Raw genomic sequence first — 22,774 nt, forward strand, 5'->3', positions numbered from 1 at the left:
CCCGTCTTACTGTTACTCACTCCCGTGAACGGGAACACGTTATGCAGCTCTTGGTGCCTCTCGCGTCCATCTAGAAAAGGTAATGATTTTACTATTTTATATTTCTAGTTTTTACTGAATTTAACGAAGGCGATGTTGGCCTGATATATTCTACGATGCCCTTTGGCTACGCTGACTAAAGAATTCTTCTAAGAAATACCTAATTAAGGTAATTGCTCTTTCGGTAGGTGATCTGTTTATACATGCTTATAGGTTATCCAAGTCTGCACAATGCGATCGTGATTCTTAAATAGATGTATTTGTTCTCTGTTTTCTATGTAGATAACCTGAAGATGCCTAAATAACGCCAAACGCGTCGTTGAAAAATAAAATAAAATAAAAAAACTGAAATTTCAACCAAGACTGTTTTAACCAATAAAAAGAGCTGTGCTACTGAAAGACTTGACGCAGACGATGTTGGAGAAGCGGTTAAGGACTGTAGGCCGGAGAAGCGATCAGCCCCCTGGTCGACGCATTGATTCAATCTGTACTCGGTGAAAGTGGGTTCAAGATATACAGCTATTTTAAAATAGGTAATGCTGCAGTAACAGAATTGATGGCAGACGTTTCGACTGAAGAGAGAATAGGGACACACTACAGCTCAAGTAAATTTTCAAAGCGTGGGTTGCGTACGCAGTCTTCGAGAAAACGTCATTTTGCTAAATGGACAAGGATCTATTGTGTATCAATAAATAGCGGTTGCTTTATAGCTCTGTTTATAATCGTTTGTTTACTTCGGTATAGTTGGATTGTCTTGTTGTTTCTCTTAAATGTTTTATATCTGTTTGTGTTTCTCCCGTTCAAAGAACTGAGCAGCAAATCATTGGAATAATAGTAGTCAGTTTAGTTCGATGATAGCCCTTGTTGAAGCTTTAATGAGGCTAGTGACTGACTCGGAAAGAGCCAGACAGCCAGATGACGATTTACTAGTTTAGTGAGGAAAGGGGGTATGTCTCAAAGGGAAGAAAGACTACCAATCAGAACAGGTAACTACATTAAAACGATACTCTTGAAGACTGTACCAATATGTCCCGTGCAGAACGCATACAGACACACTGCTCCTCACAACAATGTAGGATTTAGAAGATTAGGCAATTCATCGTAGAAAATATGGGAAGAACTATGTGGAGAGTACGTCCACATGCTCAGTAATATAATCCCCCATACATACCGCTATTAGAGTTTTCCAGTGATGCGAAAACTGAATTGTGATTGAACAGAAAATACAAGTGACAGTGACACTGAAGGTGCTGTATTAGCGTTTTTGTCGATCGACATGGTCGACAAATCGACACGGGTGACCGAAGAAGGGTGAACATGTTCAAGCTACAGCGGTCAAACCTATCCTACTTGAAAATTAGTTCTTCGAACATTGATAACTATGTTCAGTACTAGTCTCTGAGTAACTTAAGAACTGTGTGAATGGACAAATCCGTATATGAGTCGACTATTACCACGACTCCTATTTCAAACCGGCTATTCAAGTTAAAGAAATATTCGTATTTCTTGGTGGAAAGATTTTCGACATTATCTCTACTTGCGGGATATTGGTGCGGAAGTGGTGAGCCGTCGCGTTGCAATGCACAGTAGGCTCTTCATCAGATGTTCATACTTTGTACTAAGTGCTACTTATTGCTAAGATTGTGGCAACGTCCTGTAACACCGATAACCGAGTTACATGGCGATGTGGTGAGGCAATAGACACGCATTCGGAAAGAAGGAGGCTCAAATTCCCAACCAGCTATCGTGATTTTTTTCTGTGATTACCTTAAATCACTAAAGGTGAGCACTGGGATTGTTTCTATGAAAGTGCATGGCCGATTTTCATCCACGTTCTCCCTCAATCCCAGCTTGTGCTACGCCTATCGTCATGGACGGGAGGTTGCAGTTTAATCTTCCTTTTTCCTTCTTTAGTTTCTGGCGATTTGGGTATGGCAGAGGAGAAGGGGACACGCACACGGCACGTTCACGCAGACCACTTTTCTTGTGAACCATTCTTGCCAGGGAGCTACCGAGAATGGAAGGTTAGGCTTGCTATCTTCTGTGGGCTCTCACAAACTTCAAGGCACCAGTAGAGTAAAAGTGTTAGCGCGATAAACGTATTTGTGCTTTTGTGCAAGTTGAATAAATTGAAGCTCCTATGGAACATACCTTTCAGAATTAAGAATAGATAAATATATGTTCGTTTACAGAAGATTGGTCTACTTTATACGGTACGTTAATGTAACGTGAAGCCTCAAAGTTACTACTTGTAGTTTCGAAACTAAATCAAACATGGCGATGGGGCACATTTATGCAGTTCTGTAAGGACACGTTAGGCACTATTTCGCATTGCCATCCTAACCGATACCTCACTCAAGGAAACTTTAAGACACCAGTAGTGGAAACCCAGTCTAAAAAAGTGAAAGCATGGCAGAATAAAGGGTAGAGACTGTTATAAAAATATTTGAACCCAATAACTTTCATTCAGAAAGATTAATTCTATGTGGCCAAGGACTGATAAGGGCAAGAAACTGCTAAAAGTAAGAACAAGGAAAAATGTGGGTAGCCTACCTCTGATGTCATCATTAGTCTTCTGCCCAAATCATTTTTTTCGCATGGCAACTCTTCACGCTGTCCCATCTTCTGAGTTCCTCTTCAGGTCCACCTAATTTCCACTTCCCTTTATGTCGTCCAGCATCTTTATCTCCTCCTTTCTCTCAATTTCCTCTCACAAACTAGTCCTTCCAAAACACCTGTTAGCAAACACGGGATGCCTCCATTGTTGGACCAGTGGTCGATTTGCCTGCCCAGTCCGGACAAGTACAGAGGGTGGGCATGCTTGTCAAATGGTTCAAATGGCTCTGAGCACTATGGGACTTAACATCTGAGGTTATCAGTCCCCTAGAACTTAGAACTACTTAAACCTAAGTAACCCAAGGACATCACACACACCCATGCCCGAGGCAGGATTCGAACCTGTGACCGTAGCGGTTGCGTGATTCCAGACTGTAGCGCCTAGAACCATTCGGCCACCCCGCCCGCCTTGCTTGTCATTGGGAGCTCCTTTGTCGGGCGGGTGATGGAGCCCTTAAGGGAGATATCAGGCAAGGTGGGAAAGAATTCGTGTGCTTTCGGTATGTTTGCCGGGAGGTCTCATCCGTAATGTGGAGGAGGCCCTGCCGGCGGCTATCGAGCGCACTGGGTGCAATCAGCTGCATGTAATGGCACATGTCGGCACGAATGATTGCTGCCTCTAGGGTTCCGAGGCCGTCCTCTGCCCCTTTCGGCGGCTGGTTGATTTGGTGAAGGCAACTAGCAACGCACCCGGGGTGCAGGCTAAGCTGTCTATTTGTAGCGTCGTACCCAGGGTTGATCGCGGTCCTCGCGTTTGGAGAAGAGTGGAAGGTCTAAACTAGAGGCTCAGACGGCTCTGCGACGGTATCGGATGCGAATTTCTCGACCTCCGCTATCGGGTGCAGAGTTCTAGGGTTCCCCTTATTAATACGTCAAGCGTGCACTACACGCAAGAAGCGTATACTAGGGTAGCACAGTACGAATGGCTTGCACATGGGGTCTTTTTAGTATAGGGAACCCCTCCCTTGGATCCCTGCTTGTTAAATCAGCCGCAGCGATCGCAGAGAATCTTGATCCTCGCAGATCAGAGATAGAAAAGATTACTACGATTTTAGTAAGCAGCAGGAACATCCAAGAAAAGTTCTCAGAACTAGTATCGCTTACTGAAGGTTATAATGCACAGATTGTATTGGGAACAGAAATCTGGTTGAGAGCAGACGTCAATGACAACGAAATCCTAAGTTCAGATTGGAATGTTTATCTTAGGGATAGGTTAGTTCCCAATGGTGGCGACGTGTTTATTGCATTAAGAAATTCGATAAAATCCAGCGAGATTATCATCGCTTCCGAACATGAATTAATCTGGGTAAAACTGAATATCAAAGAACGGACAAAAATGGGGTGTTATAGACCACCTGGGTCAGGATCTGTAGTTGTAGAGCGCTTTAGAAAGAACTTGCAGAATATCATTATTAATTTTCCTGATCATGCCGTTATAATAGGAAATGACTTCAACTTGCCAGGTATAGATTGGGAGTGTTCTGTCATCAAAACTGGTGTCAGTTCATAATCGTGTGGCATTGTTCTTGATGTTCTAACAACCGTACCACAACAAAGGTCAAAAATTAATTATGATTGTAGTGTTGCTCACGCTGCTAAATATTGCATTTTCGGGCAACAACAAAGTTATATTATGTGGCAGATGTCATTAGAGCACAGTTAATAAAGTCATTTCTTGAAATAATGGATAAACTAGGCACTCATCTTTTCCTGTTCCCCACGCTGGTCTCATTGTGAACTCATGGCTCAATCTTCGAAAATCTAGGTAGTGATGATTCCAAGCTCGGATGCAAAGAGGCCTAGCTGTTATTTTGCGACATTCAAAAGTTTTATAAATGTGTTTCATAAATCCTTCTTGAAGATTAAACTTTTGCAAGTTAAGACAATGGTGATGTAAAAAAGTGATCAATACTCTGAATTTAAGTTACACTTCTTTTTTATTACTTTTGTTGCAATATCACTTCACAATATAAAACATACTTGAAAGTATCTTCCTCACTGTTAAAGTTCACATTTCATAAACTGACTACAATTTGCGTCTTTTCAAGATGGCGACCAAGACTTGACTCTAATAACCGCTTACCCGCCCAAAAATCAGAGTTACAAGTACGTCAAAGATCATAGTGACAAATGAAAGAATACACATAAGAATAATTTCATTGCAGTATAAACATATCGATGTATCAAAGTACCTCTACATTAATGATATCAAATCTGAATGTTGTCACAGAAATAAGTTAACTATTTTACAGACACACAGAAGAATATTGCTGTTATCGAGAGGTTGGGGTGAGGTGCCCTAATGGTTACGTAATTCAAGCACCATTACAATGTCTTGTCCGAAAATTACCTTGTGCGGGTAGTTAGAGAACCAACTCGTGAGGGTAACGTCTTGACCTCCTGTCAGTAAACAGACCTGAGCTTATCGAATCAGTTAAAGTAGAAGATCGTATCAGTGATCATAAGGCTGTGACAGCATCCATGACTACGGATCCTACAACGAATGTTAAGAAAGGTAGGAAGATATATTTTTGCAGCATGGGTGACAGGATACAAATTTCAGAATATGGTAGCAGTCAGCATCAAATACTCGACGATGAGGACGAAGACGTGGAGAATAAATAGAAAAAATTCAAAGGCATCGTTCAGTACACCCTAGACAAGTACGTTCCGAGTAAGATTTTAAGAGATGGAAAAGATCCACCGTGGTTTAATAGTCGTGTTAAAAAAGCGCTACGTCAACAAAGAGCACTTCATCTCAGATTCAAGAGAAATAAAAACCTATCTGACAAACAAAAGCTGAACGAAGCGAAAATGAGCGTAAGGAGAGCAATGAGAGAAGCGTACTACGATTCTTAAAGTAAGACATTATCAACCGACCCGAGTAAAAACCCTAAGAGACTTTGGTCGTATGTAAAATCAGTAACTGGGTCAAAATCATCTACTCATTCTCTCAGCGACCACACCGGCACCCAAACGGAAAATAACAGGGAGAAGGCCGAAATACTGAATCCGGACTTCCGAATTTGTTTCGCAGAGGAAGATCGCAACACTGTCCTTCCTTTCAATCGTCGTACAAACATCGAAATGGCTGATATTGAGATAACCGGCACTGAAAAGCAGCTACAATCGCTTATCTAAAGCTTTTTTTTTTCAATTACCGCTATCAGTCACAAACTTTGTCAACTATTGTATTACTTATTTGTTTAGCGACATGTTTCGAGGGTTAAGCCTCATCTTCAGGCTAAATGGCACTACAAAAACAACTTTACAATAGGGTCATACTGATATTACATAGCCTTTTCGTAAGTGATGTGGTTATATTTGTTCTTCTGCTGTGGAAGTCTCATTGTGATGTGTTGCGGTGTATCAATTTCCGTGGCTCCCTCGGTCACTGTTCACAAATTGTCACTAGTATAGCAGTAACTTGGAAACACGATCACAAGCAGTTCTGTTCTGCTTCTGATCGTATTTGAAAGTTATTCCTATATTAGTGACAATTTGTGAACAGTGACCAAGAGAGCCTCGGAAATAGATACACCGCAACACATCACAACGAGGCTTCCACACCAGAAGAACAAATATGACCACAGCATTTACGAAAAGAATATATAATATCTGTATGACCTTATTATAAAGTACTGTAAAGGTATTTGCGTAATGCCATTTAGCCTGAATATGAGGTTTAACCCTCGAAACATGTCGCTAAATAAATAAGTAGTACAATAGTTGACAAAGTTTGTGACTGGTAGCAGTAATTAAAAAAAAAAATCTTTACATATTTCGAAAGACAGTCATAGTCGAAAATTAGTCAAAATGGCTTCAAATTCTACAATCGCTTAGTAGTTGAAAGGCTTCAGGACCAGATGAGATACCTATAAAAATCTATAAGATCCACACAACTATACATCTATATCGGTGACGTCATTCTCTTGTAGAATTATGGAACATGTTTTATGCTCAAGAACTAAGACGTTCTTTGAAAATGAATATCTGCTTTATAAAAATCAACATGGATTCCGCAAACAGAGATCCTGTGAAACTCAGCTCGCTCTGTTCCTCCACGAGATCCACAGCACAGTGGACAACGGCGCTCAGGTTGATGCCGTGTTCCTTGATTTACGTAAGAAATTTGACACCGTCCCGCACTGCCGTTTAATGAAGAAAATACGACCTTACGGTGTATCGGAACAGACCTTCGATTGGATTCAAGACTTTCTTGCAGGCAGAACTCAACATGTCGCTGTTAACCGATCTAAATCGACAGATGTAAGGGTAATACCCGGAATACCACAGCGACGTTTGACAGGAGCGTTGCTGTTCACTATATATTAGAAAGCGTCGGATGTTCTTTAAGGCTATTCGCTGATGATGCAGTTGTCTATACCAAAGTAGCAACGCCAGAAGATAGTAAGAATTTTCAGAACGACCTGCAGAGAATTGATGAATGGTGCAGACTCTGACAGTTGACCCTGAACGTAAATAAATGTAACATATTGCGCATACATAGGAAAAGAAATCCGCTACAGTACAGCTACACTATTGACGACAAACAGCTGCAGATGTCAAACAGCTGGAGGCAGTGTCTGCCGTAACATATCTAGGCGTAACTGTCCAGAGCGACCGTAAGTGGAATGACCATATAGAACAGATAGTGGGGAAAGCAGACACCAGACACAGATTCATTGGAAGAATCTCAAGGAAATGTAATTCATTCACGAAAGAAGTGGCTTATAAGGAGCTTGTTCGCCCGATTTTTGAGTATTGTTCATCTATCTGGGATTCTTATCGGTAGATCTGTTAGTAGAGATAGAGAAGATCCAACGAAGAGCGGCGCATTTCGTTACGTGATCGTTTAGCTGGCGAGAGAGCATTGCGGATATGCTAAACAAACTCCACTGGCAAACGTTACAAGCATCACGGAGAGACTTACTACTGAAATTTCGGGACAACACTTTTTAGGAGGAGTCAGACACATATTACTCTTCTCCACATACATCTTGCGTATTGACCACCAGGTGGTACCGAAAGTACCCTCCGCCACACACCATTAGGTGGCTTGCGGAATATGATATACATGAAGCAGTCCCGCCTCAACAAACGTCCTATCCAGTTCTCCTTCCTTTCTCTTATAACCTGCAGCAGTCTGATGAAGAAGATAAAATTGTCTTACTATATAATAATCAAAACGATACAACCAGTAAGAAAAATCAAGAGTTTGTCCATTGCCTTAGATGTAAACGTTGGGCTCAAGACAATTATCGTTCCACAGGAGGAACATTTGTATACATAGATAAAAACTCGTACAATGATAATGAATAGGCTTTATTTTAACATTCAGACTTCTACGTAGGCCATATTATGCTAACAAATGGAAGTTCGACAAATTTTTATTTACTACCAGTAAAATTGTTGAGTTTCTTTCATGTTAATTAGTGTAAGTAAGACTCTAATTATTGACAACAAAACTGAAATTGGATAGTTAAGTAGTGTGATTTGGTTAGTCATTATTGCGTTCTGTGACATGGCCCGAAGAACTGTAAACCTGCCCCATAGCTTAGGCACGTTTACGCACTTGACTTGCGCCTGTATAAAATCTGCACTCTTAAATATAATGTTGAGTTAAAAATATACATGCCAAGTTATACTTTAATAACCATGTAATGCCATTAAACAACTTTTAACACGAATGTAAACGAAACCTTTTTAAAAGTTCCGATAAGAAATCAGCGTAAATGTGCCCCGATCACCCCTACTTAAATTCAGTATCCAGCAGGACTGGAGACGCACTACTTGACGTCCATGTTCCGCAGAAATCTTACAGTGAAGCAACCAGAATCGAAATATTGTGCGTCCACCATGAATAAAATAAATGTACCTTTCTACTCCTTTTTTTACTTGGGTATTTTCTAATTCTTCTTCTATTCTTCGATACAAAATTTTACTTCTTTATTCCTGAGCTGTTTTAATATTAATGAAGTCTGAGTCTTTGGTAGATACTATTCTCACAATATTGTAATTACAGTTCATTACAGTCTGTCAAGAGACAGAGCCAAAAGTTATTCAGTAAACTAAGTTAGCTGAAATATTGACATGTTCGAAGAAAACACGCTCATCATGGTCTACAGTAAGCACCAGGTGGTTATGAGTAATGTGTAGCTACTCACAATGTGGGCTGTAATTAACGTATGGCAGCGGCACTTGCTGTATATGCTAAAGCCTACATTCAGAACAGATTTACGCTGCAAAGATATTAGGTCTAATTTTTGCTGCCATTTGAAACTCTGGCGCTGTGAATTCAAGAAAGACGTGTAATGCATTAGGAATTAGACGTGAGTAGAAAAGGTCTAACGAGTGTGAAAGGCATAATGTTGGTTTTATTATTAATCATTGGGTGTTGTCAAATGACATCGTGTGTCATACCGCCATACATACAGAGCACAGTGGCAGATTTCTACCTGGTGGCCGAAAATGGAATTTTTTTTTCCAGTGTAAATCTGTTTGTCACTAACGCAGTAGCATAGCTACTAAGTTTCGGTGCCACGCGATAATTACAGCCCACACTGGACCTCCATGAGTGACTGTACTTTCATTATATCTAGCCGGTACGTTTGTGTGCCATCTAATGGGAAGTATTCGCGTTTTTTCTCAACTAGCAACTCCCGTGTTGGTCATTCATATAACTTTTCTAGCGACGCTGTCTAGTTAATGGTAGTGCCGCGTATGGAGGTCAATGTGAAGGAGACCGTTAATTGACTGCAAAACGGTTCCGGTTGATGTAGATTAGAATTAACTGTCGATCTGCATTTGAACATGAACATTTGCTCTGTCTGAGAGCCATCTCCGTATCTTAATCAGACATAGGTTTGGCATTTGGCTGTAGTCCCGTTAACGTAGTATAAAATATACATTATCGCAGTGCCGGTAAGCGCCAACAATAATAAAACTTCATCAATACATTACCAGCTCACGTGTGTGGCAGCTTGAAGAGACCTACCGAAAAAAACTGCAATATACTGCGGCCACCTCCTGAATGTGGAAGACCTCTCGAAATTTGAATGGCGCAGCGGCTGCCGCTCTTCTGTTACTGTTTCTGCGCTGATATCCTGAGTGGCCATCTTGCTTCCTCGTCACCTGAAAGGGAAGTGTTTCTTATTTGTAGGAGAGAGCCGTAGATGCAACCTCTGAATGCATCATATTTACACAATTCACCGTCTTATAACATTTCTTGGATGGTTTATCTGTTAGAAAGTATTAGTTCCATAAAACGAGCTGTGTCAATAATATGTGGTATTTAACCTGTCAGCTTGTAGGCATCTCTTTAAGAATCTGGGATTTCTAATGACACGTATCCCAACCAACGTACGATTATGACATTCTGAAACTAATTGAATTGCTGACTCACCTTATCATATTTTCGGTTTATTAAGTATCCTATCCACAGCAGACAGTCTTTGTTCCTTCAGTGTAAATTTGAGAGCAATTGCCTTTTTCTAACTGTATACTGGTATTTCACCGGTTATCTAATGACCAAGTTCTCTACATAAATCAGCAATTCGAAATTTTCATTCTGATGTTAGGAATTCTCTATCATATCTCCCTCAGTACCTATTAATAAGTCCCTGGTGTTTTACCAACATGATTATCGTGATATTACCATTACTATTTATAGCCTCACTCAGTTTTACGTTGTATTGATATAATGATAGCCGTGTAAGTAACTAGATACCACTAAATTAAATATGTTCTCCAAGAATACGAAAACTATTCGGCACAAATAGCACGACTGTCTTCTGCCGTTGACAAGAAATGAAAGCAAGCAAATTGTTACATCCTTAGCCAGAACTTTAATTGCAATTGCATCAAAAGCATCGGAGCGTGGAATGTCAGATCCCTTAATAGGGCAGGCAGGTTAGAAAATTTAAAAAGTGAAATGGATAGGTCAAAGTTACATGCAGTGGGAATTAGTGAAGTTCGTTGGCAGGAGTAACAAGACTGTTAGTCAGGTGAATACAGGGTTATATATACAAAATCAATTAGGGGTAATGCAGGAGTAGGTTTAATAATGAATAAAAAAATTGGAGTGCGGGCAAGCTACTACAAACAGCATAGTGAACGCATTATTGTGGCCAAGATAGACACGAAGCCCATGCCTGCTACAGTAGTACAAGTTTACATTCCAACTAGCTCTGCAGATGATGAAGAAATTGATGAAATGTATGATGAGATAAAAGAAATTATTCAGGTAGTGAAGGGAGACCAAAATTTAATAGTAATGGGCGACTGGAATTCGACAGTAGGAAAAGGAAGAGAAGGAAACGTAGTAGGTGAATATGGATTGGGGCTAAGGAATGCAAGAGGAAGCCGCCTGGTAGATTTTTCCACAGAGCATAATTTAATCATAACTAACACTTGGTTCAAGAATCATGAAAGATGGTTGTATACATGGAAGAATCCGGGAGATACTAGAAGGTTTTAGATACATTATATAATGGTAAGACAGATATTTAGGAACCAGGTTTTAAATTGTAAGACATTTCTAGGGGCAGATGTGGACTCTGACCACAATCTATTGGTTATGAACTGTAGATTAAAACTGAAGAAACTGCAAAAAGGTGGGAATTTGAAGAGATGGGACCTGGATAAACTGACTAAACCAGATGTTGTAGGGAGATTCAGGGAGAGCATTAGGAAACGATTGACAGGAATGGAGGAAAGAAATACAGTAGAAGAAGTATGGGTAGCTCTGAGGGATGAAGTAGTGAAGGCAGCAGAGGATCAAGTAGGTAGAAAGACGAGGCCTAGTAGAAATCCTTGGGTAACAGAAGAAATATTGAATTTAATTGATGAAAGAAGAAAATATAAAAACGCAGTAAATGAAGCAGGCAAACAGGAGGACAAACGTCTCAAAAATGAGATCGACAGGAAGTGCAAAATGGCTAAGCGGGGATGGCTAGAGGACAAATGTAAGGATGTAGAGACTTATCTCATTAGGGGCAAGATAGATACTGTCTACAGGAAAATTAAAGAGACCTTTGGGGAAGAGAGAGCCACTTGTATGAATATCAAGAGCTCAGATGAAAAACCAGTTCTAAGCAAAGAAAGGAAAGCAGATAGGTGGAAGGAGTGTGTAGAGGGCGATGTACTTGAGGACAATATTATGGAAATGGAACAGGATGTTATTGAAGATGAAATGGGAGATACGATACTGCGGGAAGAGTTCGACAGTGCACTGACAGACCTGAGTCGAAACAAGGCCCCGGGATTAAACAACATTCCACTGGAACCACTGACGGCCTTGGGAGAGCCAGTCCTGACAAAACTCTACCATCTGGTAAGCAAGATGTATGAGACAGGCGAAATACCCTCAGACTTCAAGAACAATACGATAATTCCAATCCCAAAGAAAGCAGGTGCTGACAGATGTGAAAATTACCGAACTATGAGTTTAATAAATCACAGCTGCAAAATACTGACTGGAATTCTTTACAGACGAATGGAAAAACTGGTAGAAGCCGACCTCGGGGAAGATCAGTTTGGATTCCATAGAAATGTTGGAACACGTGAGTTAATACTGACCCTACGATGTATCTTAGAAACGACTTCATGTTCCGAAACATAGTGCAATTTTTATAGATCACAATGCACCATGTCACCGGGCCACAATTGATCGCAACTGGGTTGACGAATATTGTGGACAATTCGAGCGAATGATTTGGCCATCCAGATCGCCCGACGTTTATGGAACATAAAAGAGAAGTCTACTGTACCACATAATCCTGCACTGGAAACATTTTTCCCATTATGGGCCGGCCTATATGGCCGAGCGGTTCTAGGTGCTTCAGTCTGAAACCGCGCGACCGCTACGGTCGCAGGTTCGAATCCTGCCTCGGGCATGGATGTCTCTGATGTCGTTAGGTTAGTTATCTTTAAGTAGTTCTAAGTTCTAGAGGACTGATGACAGATGTTAAGTCCCATAGCGATCAGAGCCATTTGAACCATTTTTTTGAACCCAATTGTGGGCAGCTATAGAGGCAGCATGGCTCAATATTTCCACAGGGGACTTGTTGAGTCTATGCCACACTTGGCTGGGGAAGAGGAGGCTCGACATGATATTAGATGTTGCCCCATGACTTTTGTCACATCAGTGTACACTGTCTGACGAAAAAGGTGATGCCCCCAGAAGGCATAGTCGGCGTGTATGTGAAAGATTAGAGTAGTAATTCTGTGTGACAAATAGAACGACCACCAGAATGCATTAGCGTTCTTCGTGTTTTGTATTGTTACCAAATGAAGGAGGAAAGATAAAGGGCGTGAACAGCGTCAGATGTTGGAGGATCACTGTCAACACGGTCGGCGCCTCCGCCCCGCCAGGCGTGGAAACTCGGGAAGCGGTAGATGATCGACGCCACGACTACCTTATTCTGATTATTGGCAGTGTGTAGTCTATGTTTTGTTTACTGTGCGTGTTTGCATTTGCCTCAGACCGCGTCCGGGCACTCTGCAGTGAGTCTTGGTTGAGATGTAGCAGTTGGTTATCTTTGTAGCGTTCTGTGGTGAAACGTGTGCGCGTAAGTGCATTTGCTTTCAATTTATAGTTCTTAATCTATAAAATAATTATATTCACTGTGATTACACACAAATTTTATTTTTGTAGAGATGCCTCGAAACAGACGTGGACGTAAGAGGATATTATTTCCTGTTCACCGTAAATTTGTAACAAGTATAGATTAAAATGCATACCCTTCGTATTTTGTTTCACCTTTTATTATCGCTGTTCGCCATATGTTTTGCATAGAGATCGTGTATTCGATATCATAATTTTGTTATAGAATTTTCCACTTCATGTCTCACAATTATCTTTTTTTTTTCAGTTGAATGCGAGGATGAAATTTCTTCTTATGATTTACCATGTTCTTCACATTCTACAGGCTCGACCGAAAATGAAGGTAAAATTGGCAACTTGGGCTACCTCTTGTCCAACGCTCATTACAGAGTGTTGCCACTGACTGAGAATATCGGGCTCGACAGCAAACAAAACGTAGGCTAGATGGCGCCGATAGTCAGAACGCGTAAGGCATGGTGTCGGCAACATTCCGTTCCCCGAGCTACCATGCCAGGCAGGGCGGGTCACCGAAACTGTTAATGAAATAGAAATGCCGTGTACTCATGTGAGACGTTAATATCACCATCCAAGAGAGTTTTAAACAAGCCTCATGTCTGTCTCCATTTGCCTAGTAGGCCGAATTGTTCAGTATACAGATTTGAGGTGCATTCGCATGAGACATTTGACCGAAGCTGGATTCCACTAGAACGTGATGGAGACCAAACTTATCGCCTAGGTTACAGGTGACTACGTCTGCCCGCCGTAAGGATGAATCGCTGTTTTGTGCACCGAGCACATCGTAACCTCTTCACATGTGCTCCTACAACCCAGGAATAAGTATTGGACTCCCTGAAAAATTTTTTGCGATCGTTCACCATTGGACGAAAACTAGCGGCAGCTGGACTGTGGAATTATAGTCCACGCGTAGGCTGCTGTTTACATCAAAACGCTAACGGCTGCGTTTGGAGTGGTGTCGTGAAAGAGAACCGTGAGCAGCTGATGAACGGCATCACATAGTGTTCACCTATGATTCGTGTTTCTGCATTCCATTCCATTTGATGAACGTCGCCCTCCAATATGGCGCCAACAGGAGGAGGGGTTCGATTATTGCAAGGTTTTGGATAGGCACAATGGCGTAAGTCTTTGAGTCAACCTGTGGAAAGCCATCGTGCGTAACCTCAGCTCGCGGCTGACGGTGAGCGAGGGATCTCTGACGGTCCAGTGGTATGTCATGGACATCCTGTGTCCTCAAGTGTTGTGTTCTCACATGTTATCTCTCATGTTACAGTAACGAGGTGCCGTTTTCCAACAGCCCAAAGCTCGTATATACATGACACGTGTCTCTACGCAATGTGAGTTTGCTTTTGTACTCCCATGGCCAGAAAGATCCCAAGATTTGTCCTAGATAGGAACTTGTGTGAACAGTTCAAGCGTTAAATCCGTCCCACTGACAGTATTCAGGATATCAAGGACGAGCTGCTACAGTTGATGGCTAGCTTGCCTGAGGAGAGAATAAAATGTCTTTATGATACCCTTTTCCTTCTCAAATGGTTCAAAATGGTTCAAATGGCTCTGAGCACTATGGGACTTAACATCTGAGGTCATCAGTCCCCTAGAACTTAGAACTACTTAAACCTAACTAACCTAAGGACATCACACACATCGTTGTCCGAGGCAGGATGCGAACCTGCGACCGTAGTGGTCGCGCGGTTCCAGACTGTAGCGCCTAGAACCGATAGGCCACCCCTGCCGGCCTTCTCAAATGAATAAGGGATGCATCGAGGATAGAGAGGATCAACGCCATACTGATAAATGCACTCGCACTGCCAACTTCTTTCAAAATTGAGCTCGATCTTGTAATTGTTGCAACAGCAGCACATACCCTCTCAATCGGTGAAGTTTCGTTTCGTTTCCCTTCAGTGTGCTTGATTTTTTTTATCTGTTTGTGTATTTGGAAGCATATACAGAAACAAAGCGAACTTCTGGCACACCGTGAAAATTGCAGGTGGTCTCATGTAGCTACACATAAAAACAAATTATCAACTGGTAGTGTGGAAACTGACTCGCTGTATCTTATTTCGATATAAATACTATAACTGATCAGTAGAATGGCTACGTGAAATAAAGATTTAAGTGATTCTAAACGTCGACGTTGGCAATGATGGCACTGATCATAAATCAGTATTGAACGTGATAACGAAACAAATTTTATTTTCGGAGAGCATAAATTTTACATCTTATTTATAAGCCTATTTCTGCCCACACATATGACATTAATTTGTTGGCGTATTATGTTACGTAGTAGACTTGTTTATAAAAATGTTTCTGGTATAGATGTTTGTATAATGTAGTACATTTCGGTACATTGCTTTTCACGTACTCTCCCAGTTAGGTGGAAAATACAATCCGTGTCTAAGCAAAACAGGATTATGAAGTCAGCTGGGGCTAGGGTGAGTTATTGCGAAGGAACCGTTAAATGCAGAAAAGTGAGAAAATGGAAGAGCAATAATTTTGTTTGTATCGGTCGTACACAGGGTGTCTCAAATCTTTTGGGTCAAACTGAAACAGCTGATAGTGGTTCCACAACCGATTATATTGAGATAGGGAACAAATGGTAGGAATTGCATGTTTATTGTGTAATGGACACACACACAGCGTACACCTCATAGCAAACCCATAGGTCACAGCAACTGTACAAAACGACGACGGACGGTCTCAGAGCATGAGTTGCAACGGCGCATACAGTTCTGCCGCACTCTCATTAAGATCCTGGGTGTCTGTTGTGCACTGGAACAGGTAGCGGGTGATAAACAGGGTACATCCCCGATCCACAACAGACATACTGTACACAGCTTAGTTCAGAACACGAGTGTCATGTGACGACCGAGTGCGTCGCACCGGCACATTAACCTGTGCCGCACAAACATTATCATCCCTGGTGTTAGTTGTCCATTGCATTAGACAGCTTCTGATGAGTCCGTTGTGAAGTCAGAGATCGAATGTTGCGCGTCACGAGAGTGGGCAGACATGCATTTAATGTACGGTGCAGCGGGACGTGCCCGTAACACAGCACGAATTTACGCAGCACACCAACAGGTGTCATCCTAATTGGAAGAAGTTTATTTCCGTGGAAATCAGCCTACAAGAGACGGGGATGTTCACGCTACAGACAGCCGTCCCAGGTTCTCGCCAAACACATGTCCGAACCCCAGACTTTAAAGACGTGGGGTTTGATAGTGTGGCAGAGCACCCAACAATAAGCATCCGTCAATTTCGCTTTGAAACGCACTCTCCGAAGGATACAGTGTTGAGACTAGAGAGTACTGGTGGTACAAGTATTACACCGCTATCATAAAGAACGTTTGGAAGCACTGGGACCGACAGGTTTTGAGCCCCTCCTTCCTTTATTCAACGGACTACCCACTGCAGCGCCTTATTTCCGTACTTCGTACAGCTTGTATGCTCACTGATGAGGCCTCATTAGCCCGTTATGATGTTTCCGACAGCCGCAACAGCGATGTCTGGAGTTAGGACAATCCCCACGACGCCCACATAGGTGTCAACTTACGGGGAGGGGGACAGGGGGGCTTGTCCCAGGTTGTTTGCTGCCACCACGTTTAACTGGTACACATTATCTGGGGTTCCGGTAAAATGTACTGCCACAGTTCTTGGAATGTGTACCCCTTGTTGTCCGCGAAAGCATATGGTCTCGACATGATGGTGCACCAGCCCGCTCCAATGTAATGTCCACGAGCACCTCAACAACCCTCATCGCTGGATTGGAAAGGGAGGTCCTGTCGCATGGCCACTGCAATCGCAGAATCTCAAACCTCTGGACTTTTTCCTCAGTGGTTACGTCAAGACGTTGGTGTATGAAATCCCCGTAGAAACGGATGAAGATCTGCTTTCTGGGGTCCAAGCTGTTAGTCTCCTGCTACCACGGACACCAAGGATCTATGAGAGAATGCGGCATACGCCGTTGCCACCCATGCGTCGAGACTGGCAGTAGTCACTTTGAAGAATCACTATGAGCGTCGCTCTTACGCGATGTACGCTGTGTACGTTCATAACATATTAAACACGGATTTCCGACCATTGGTTGCCTATCCCAATATAATCGGTTGTGCACCCAATATAACCTGTTTCGGATTGACCGAAAGGGTTAGAGACAACCTATAATTTATAGCGGACTTTGTGCAGGAGTCGCCGTTTGTGGTAATGTACAGGGAGTGACTACAACGTGAGAAGAGCTCAGATCATGCAACATCTCAGCGCTGCATCTGGTGATGTCTGCAGGGTAATAAAAAAACATCGCCGGTCACTGAATCAAGATAAAAATAAAAACATTGTGGACGAGGAGAAAACTGTCACAGTACAATCTCAAATACTGCTGTTAATTATCATAGTGAGAGTAACTATTTAAACTGTTAGAAATTCAGGGTTAACTTCTCGCTGTAGGAAACGTTTTAATTTAATAGGCTAAATTAGAATAAGAGTTTATATCGTAGGAAGACACTGCAGTTATAATTAGCGCAAAATGTTTAGTGTGATATGGCGAGGACAGAAAACTTTCTCTCATGCAAAACATTGTTGACCCATTATGGAAGGGGGTAAAAAGGTTCTACACTGAATGCGCCGTAATATAAAAATTCTGTTATTTACAGAATCTGCAACATAACGCTTACTCCGGAAATCGCAGTGTTAACTGCCAGTTTGTGCGTAAGGAACAATTGCCATATGTTCAAATTTTACGAAAAGTTTACCCAGTGTACTTGTGATGTATTTGTATGAATGAATAACAATATGGGTGTATATGGTTTACGTAGATTAAAGGGAGATTACTAAAGAAGCAGTTCATTTGAGCATAACAGTTTACTAAAGGGATGTCAGTAGCCATTTTATCGAAGGGTAAAGCGTTAGCACTTAAATTCAGAGTAGAAATAGTGGCATAGATTTAGCAGTTACAGTGACAAGAAGGTACAGCAGAGAGATTAAATATACACATTTTAAGTTCTAGCTGTAGACGAACTTAACAGAAGACGCTGCCCAGTGATTCAAAGTGTACGCCCTCTGGAACGTCACATCTGCTGTGCAGAGCTTCTTACACTGAATGAGCTCTGAAGGGACCTGCGGCCGTTCGTGTTCAACAGGCCGCAATTAATGTGTAACCCTACAGTTCCTGAGCTATGCACTCACTGATTGCATCTCAACTTATGATAGTGTCGTCAGTATCTCAGTCTCACCATAATAGTTGGCAAATCTGGAAAACGTTGGAAGACCTTCACACTGTCTTACAAAGTGAATCCGCCCTAACTTCCCCAAGTCGCGTAGTATACCAACTCATTCATTGCCAAGACCTCCTTCCATGCTTCAAACACTTTTGGATTCATTACATTAACCGCTTGGACACAGGGTATTTTGAGGTGTCTTCCATATTGAACATGATAATTTTCATACACCACAAGCGTCCCCATATAATCCACGATTACATTACGACTGTGTGTAAAATCATTTAAGTAGTTTCAAAAATCTTAGAAAATCCTTCATCAAAGCATATTTTAAAATTTAAATGATTTTATTTGTTTTATTTAGAACTTCATACTTGATTCCTTTAGTGATGTGGCGTTTTTATCAATGCCGGACCGCCCCATTCTTGGAGAAATGAAATTACAATATGGAAAAATGCTTACGGTCGTCTATAATTTATTGTTTCCCTTGGATCGACCCACTAGCAGGATCGGACACTGGCTGGATTCTTTATCTATAGGGGAGAGTGTTAGATATAGAGGGTAATGTACATAATATGTTTCGCTCGGTACTTTCGTCTAGTAATTGATTTTAGAATCACACGAGGGAATGCGTACTAGACACCGCCATAAGCTGTTTCCGCAGTTTTCTACAGTTTTCCTTGTCGTTGTACACGACGTTGTGTTTTGTGCTGCATTTCAAAATGCTACGCCATTTAAGTCCTATAATACACAAGCATGGGAAACTGAAGAACGAAAATAACTTTCGCATGATATGTCACTGCTAAGCAACAGCTCAATGAAACTTGGGTCATATACAGAATGAACTCCTACAGTATAGTACAGTACAGAACAGTACAGTAGGTAACACAAAGAAATACGCAATGGGACACACATTTTGATTAAAATTCACTAAGAAATTTCACACACTCACAAGACTAAAAAGAAGAAAATATTACTTAAATAAAAACAAATTTACAATACACTGTGAAAATTTTACTTCTGAATTTTTGATGTCTGTGACAATACTTGTTAGATTTAAGCAACAAATGAAGATAATAATTAGGAGGTGAACTATTTGTGCATCAGTTATGTACTGAATGTGCTCCACGTTTATGTTATAAAAATTACATGTATTGTCATACGTATTATAAATTCACAAAGATATATTTTTGGGGAGTCTGTATATTTGTCATTTATTTAGTTATTTGGTTACGTATTTAGTTTCATGTTGCGTAGACCATTTGCAAAATAAATCATAATGATGTAGACTGAGTGATTTTAAACTCACATTGCAAATTAATTTGTAAGTATGGGTACATGCTGATATGAGATACTAGTTCCTACCCACTACCTTTTACACATTAGAGTTATAGAAATTCCCCTATGGAAGAAAAGCAGTTGTCAGGGAGAAACTATTTTAATTATTTTTCAAATTTTACTTTGCTGTCTGCCAGATTTTTTATACTGAAGACTACCTTAATGTGGAGTAAAGAGTATCATTTTCTCCTCTGGTATTGTAGTTGTATACATAAGTGTTTGTTTTGAGCTGCAGTGGAATACGTACAATATACTTCATGAGGGGAGAAATGAACTGTGGACCAGTACTCAGAATACACAAGTTCTTAAACAGAAGTCCACAAGAGGATCATGGGTGGGCATCACATATTATTCTGACAGCATGTATTTTAACAACTGAGACTTACTTTCGTAAATATAAGTTACCGCAGATTATTTTTTATATGACATTATTTGATCAAAATATGCAAAATACTTCAACTTACTGATTTGTCTCCAGGCAAGAATTGCAATGATTGCAACTGCTAATTTGGCTGAACTAAGTCGTCTTAGGACTTCCAGAACATACGTTTCCCGTTTAAATTCTCATCAGTATGCACACAGCTTATTGACAGTGTAGTATCCCTACATGAGCAGAAATGAAAGTGGTGTGTCTTTGTAAAACAAAACACCAGCTAATAATATGTTAAAGAACGTTATTTACCATTTCCATCTACAATAGTAGTGTCGTCTGCTAAAGGAACTAATTCTGCTTGTTGTGTATTAACAGACGAATGTTTACATATATGACGAGTAACAGCGAACCTAAGATTGAGCCTTAGGGAATCCCATATACGATTTCTTCCTAATCAGAATAGTGTCCCCAGACATCATTGGTTCAGTTACTAAGTACAGCTTTCTACATTCTTTTGGTTAGATATAACGTCATTCATTGGTTGGCTATGTCATCAATCCCATAAAACAAAAGTGTATCTGGGAGAATACTGTGATTCATACAGTCAAAGGTCTTAGATAGGTCACGGAAATTATCAACACACGAAATTTTATTATTTAATGCTTGTAAAATTTACTGAGCTGACATGTGAATGGAATATTGAGTTCTTCTGAAATCCTTTCCTGAGGGTATTATTGTTGCACAAGTAAGACACTTTAACTAGAATATGCAGTCAGAAATCTGTATTGTCTTTGAGAAACTATTTCCTACTTTTTATTCCGATTTAATGACGTGTTGTACTAAAATTTATTTTTAATTAAATCATTATTTTCATATGTACTTCTCGGAAATGTCGAATGTCAGTATCCCCCCAAAAACCAACCACGGATCGTTCTTACAGATTTTTCCTTTTCTTTAACATATATGCTTTATATAAAGCAGCAATGACGATTTTATAATCGAGGACTCGAACTCTCGACATTCGGATATATACCACCGGAGTTTATTTACGAACGTAATAATGAAGAAATATTGCTGGAAGATACAGAAAATAATCAACCGTCTATCGACTGGACAAAATTATCGGTTCGTACACAAATGTCTGTGGCTAATAGTTCATTGTACTTCGATGATATCAGTATGCGACGTTTTCTGAACGCTGTTCTTCGCATCCACGGAGAAAGTTGTAACGATTCTCTGGTCTAATTTTATCTAAGGTCAAATCCATATTTATTAAGATTCATTTGATTGTTCTAAATATAATGACAAATTCTTTTCTGATTGTAACGTTAAGATTACATCAGTACTTTTTGTGTTTTTTCAAAAGGTAATGTGGCACATCCTTGTTGTACAAATCTCGGTCACATAATATTAACTCGTTCACATACTTCACTAAAAACCTATCTAAGTAATTTTGATCACGTGGTCCAAACTGACGTCAAGAGTTTTGTTATCATAGACTTTATCTGTTACCTCGACACAGACATCGGTCAGACACCTACAGATATGCCAAGGGAAGGAAATTGCAATTCTTCAGTGTATTGTTCTTTTCCACAAAATCAGGCCAGAAAATTCAGTCATAAACTGGTGATTCAGACTACTTAATATAATGTGGAGTAATTTGTAAAGCTTCTGTATCTCGTACACAAAAATGCAGATCAAAGAGAAACAAAATATTTATACTTACTTGTGATTTAAATCTCGGTTTTTAATCGCATAACACCTTCCCCAATGCTCATTCCATCCATGTCAGATTGCGTTCATCATTTGCACTTTTCTTACGTCTGTTGACTCTTATTCTATATGTAATATCCCATGAAACTCTGAAAATACAAAAATTACTAAAATTATGAATCAGACAATAAGAGGCTTAATATTCTAATGAGTAGTTCACATGTTTTTGTTACTTATCTCACCATTTCCTCTTCATGGATCTAAAAGTATCTAGTGCTCAAGAAAACACGAGATTTAGCATTTCTGGCGCTTCTAGCTTTCGGTACTATAGTCCAACCACTTCTTAATGTCCTAAAATGTGTACACCATTCAAGCTGCTAATCCGAAAAGTTAGACAACAATCCAAATTAGGAAACCGTAGCATGGAAACAGACACTTCTTTCATGCTTGCTCTGCTAAACCTGATACATATCTTGTAAGAGGAGCGAGGCATCAGCATTGAATGTATCATTGAAAACGCACGGTTTATACGATAGTTCCGAATTTTTAAATCATTATATATGCCAGCTTTACTGCTCCACAAACGTTCCTGCTGATATATTTACAACTATTGGAAATTTCACTGCACCACGTATTTGTCTTTGTATGTGACGAGGGCGTAACAGAGGAAAACCAGTTTGTGAAATAAAAAAATAAGTATTATAGAATATTACATCAGTGGCTTATGTATTTTCATTCATAAAGTCTAGTTAAGTTATCGGAAGATCAAACCAATAGCAAATTCATTCATCAGAATATTTGTGCGGTCCGAAAAGTGTCATTTGGCCCTTAATTATGAAAAGTGTGAGGTCATCCACATGA

At 40.5% G+C, this 22,774-nt stretch overlaps 1 long non-coding RNA gene across 1 annotated transcript in view; it reads right to left on the bottom strand.

The window, feature by feature from the left end:
- The window catches only part of LOC124622160, a 158,980-nt gene that overhangs the window by 51,831 nt on the left and 84,375 nt on the right, over positions 1–22,774 (bottom strand). The window contains exons 2-3 of the long non-coding RNA XR_006980598.1: positions 21,927–22,062; positions 9,653–9,789 (exon numbers count right to left, since the gene is read on the bottom strand). This is a non-coding gene — a long non-coding RNA (uncharacterized LOC124622160). The remainder of the gene's footprint in view (positions 1–9,652; positions 9,790–21,926; positions 22,063–22,774) is intronic.

The sequence above is a fragment of the Schistocerca americana genome, chromosome 7, assembly GCF_021461395.2.
Source record: "Schistocerca americana isolate TAMUIC-IGC-003095 chromosome 7, iqSchAmer2.1, whole genome shotgun sequence".
In the NCBI taxonomy this organism is placed as follows: Eukaryota; Metazoa; Arthropoda; class Insecta; order Orthoptera; family Acrididae; genus Schistocerca; species Schistocerca americana.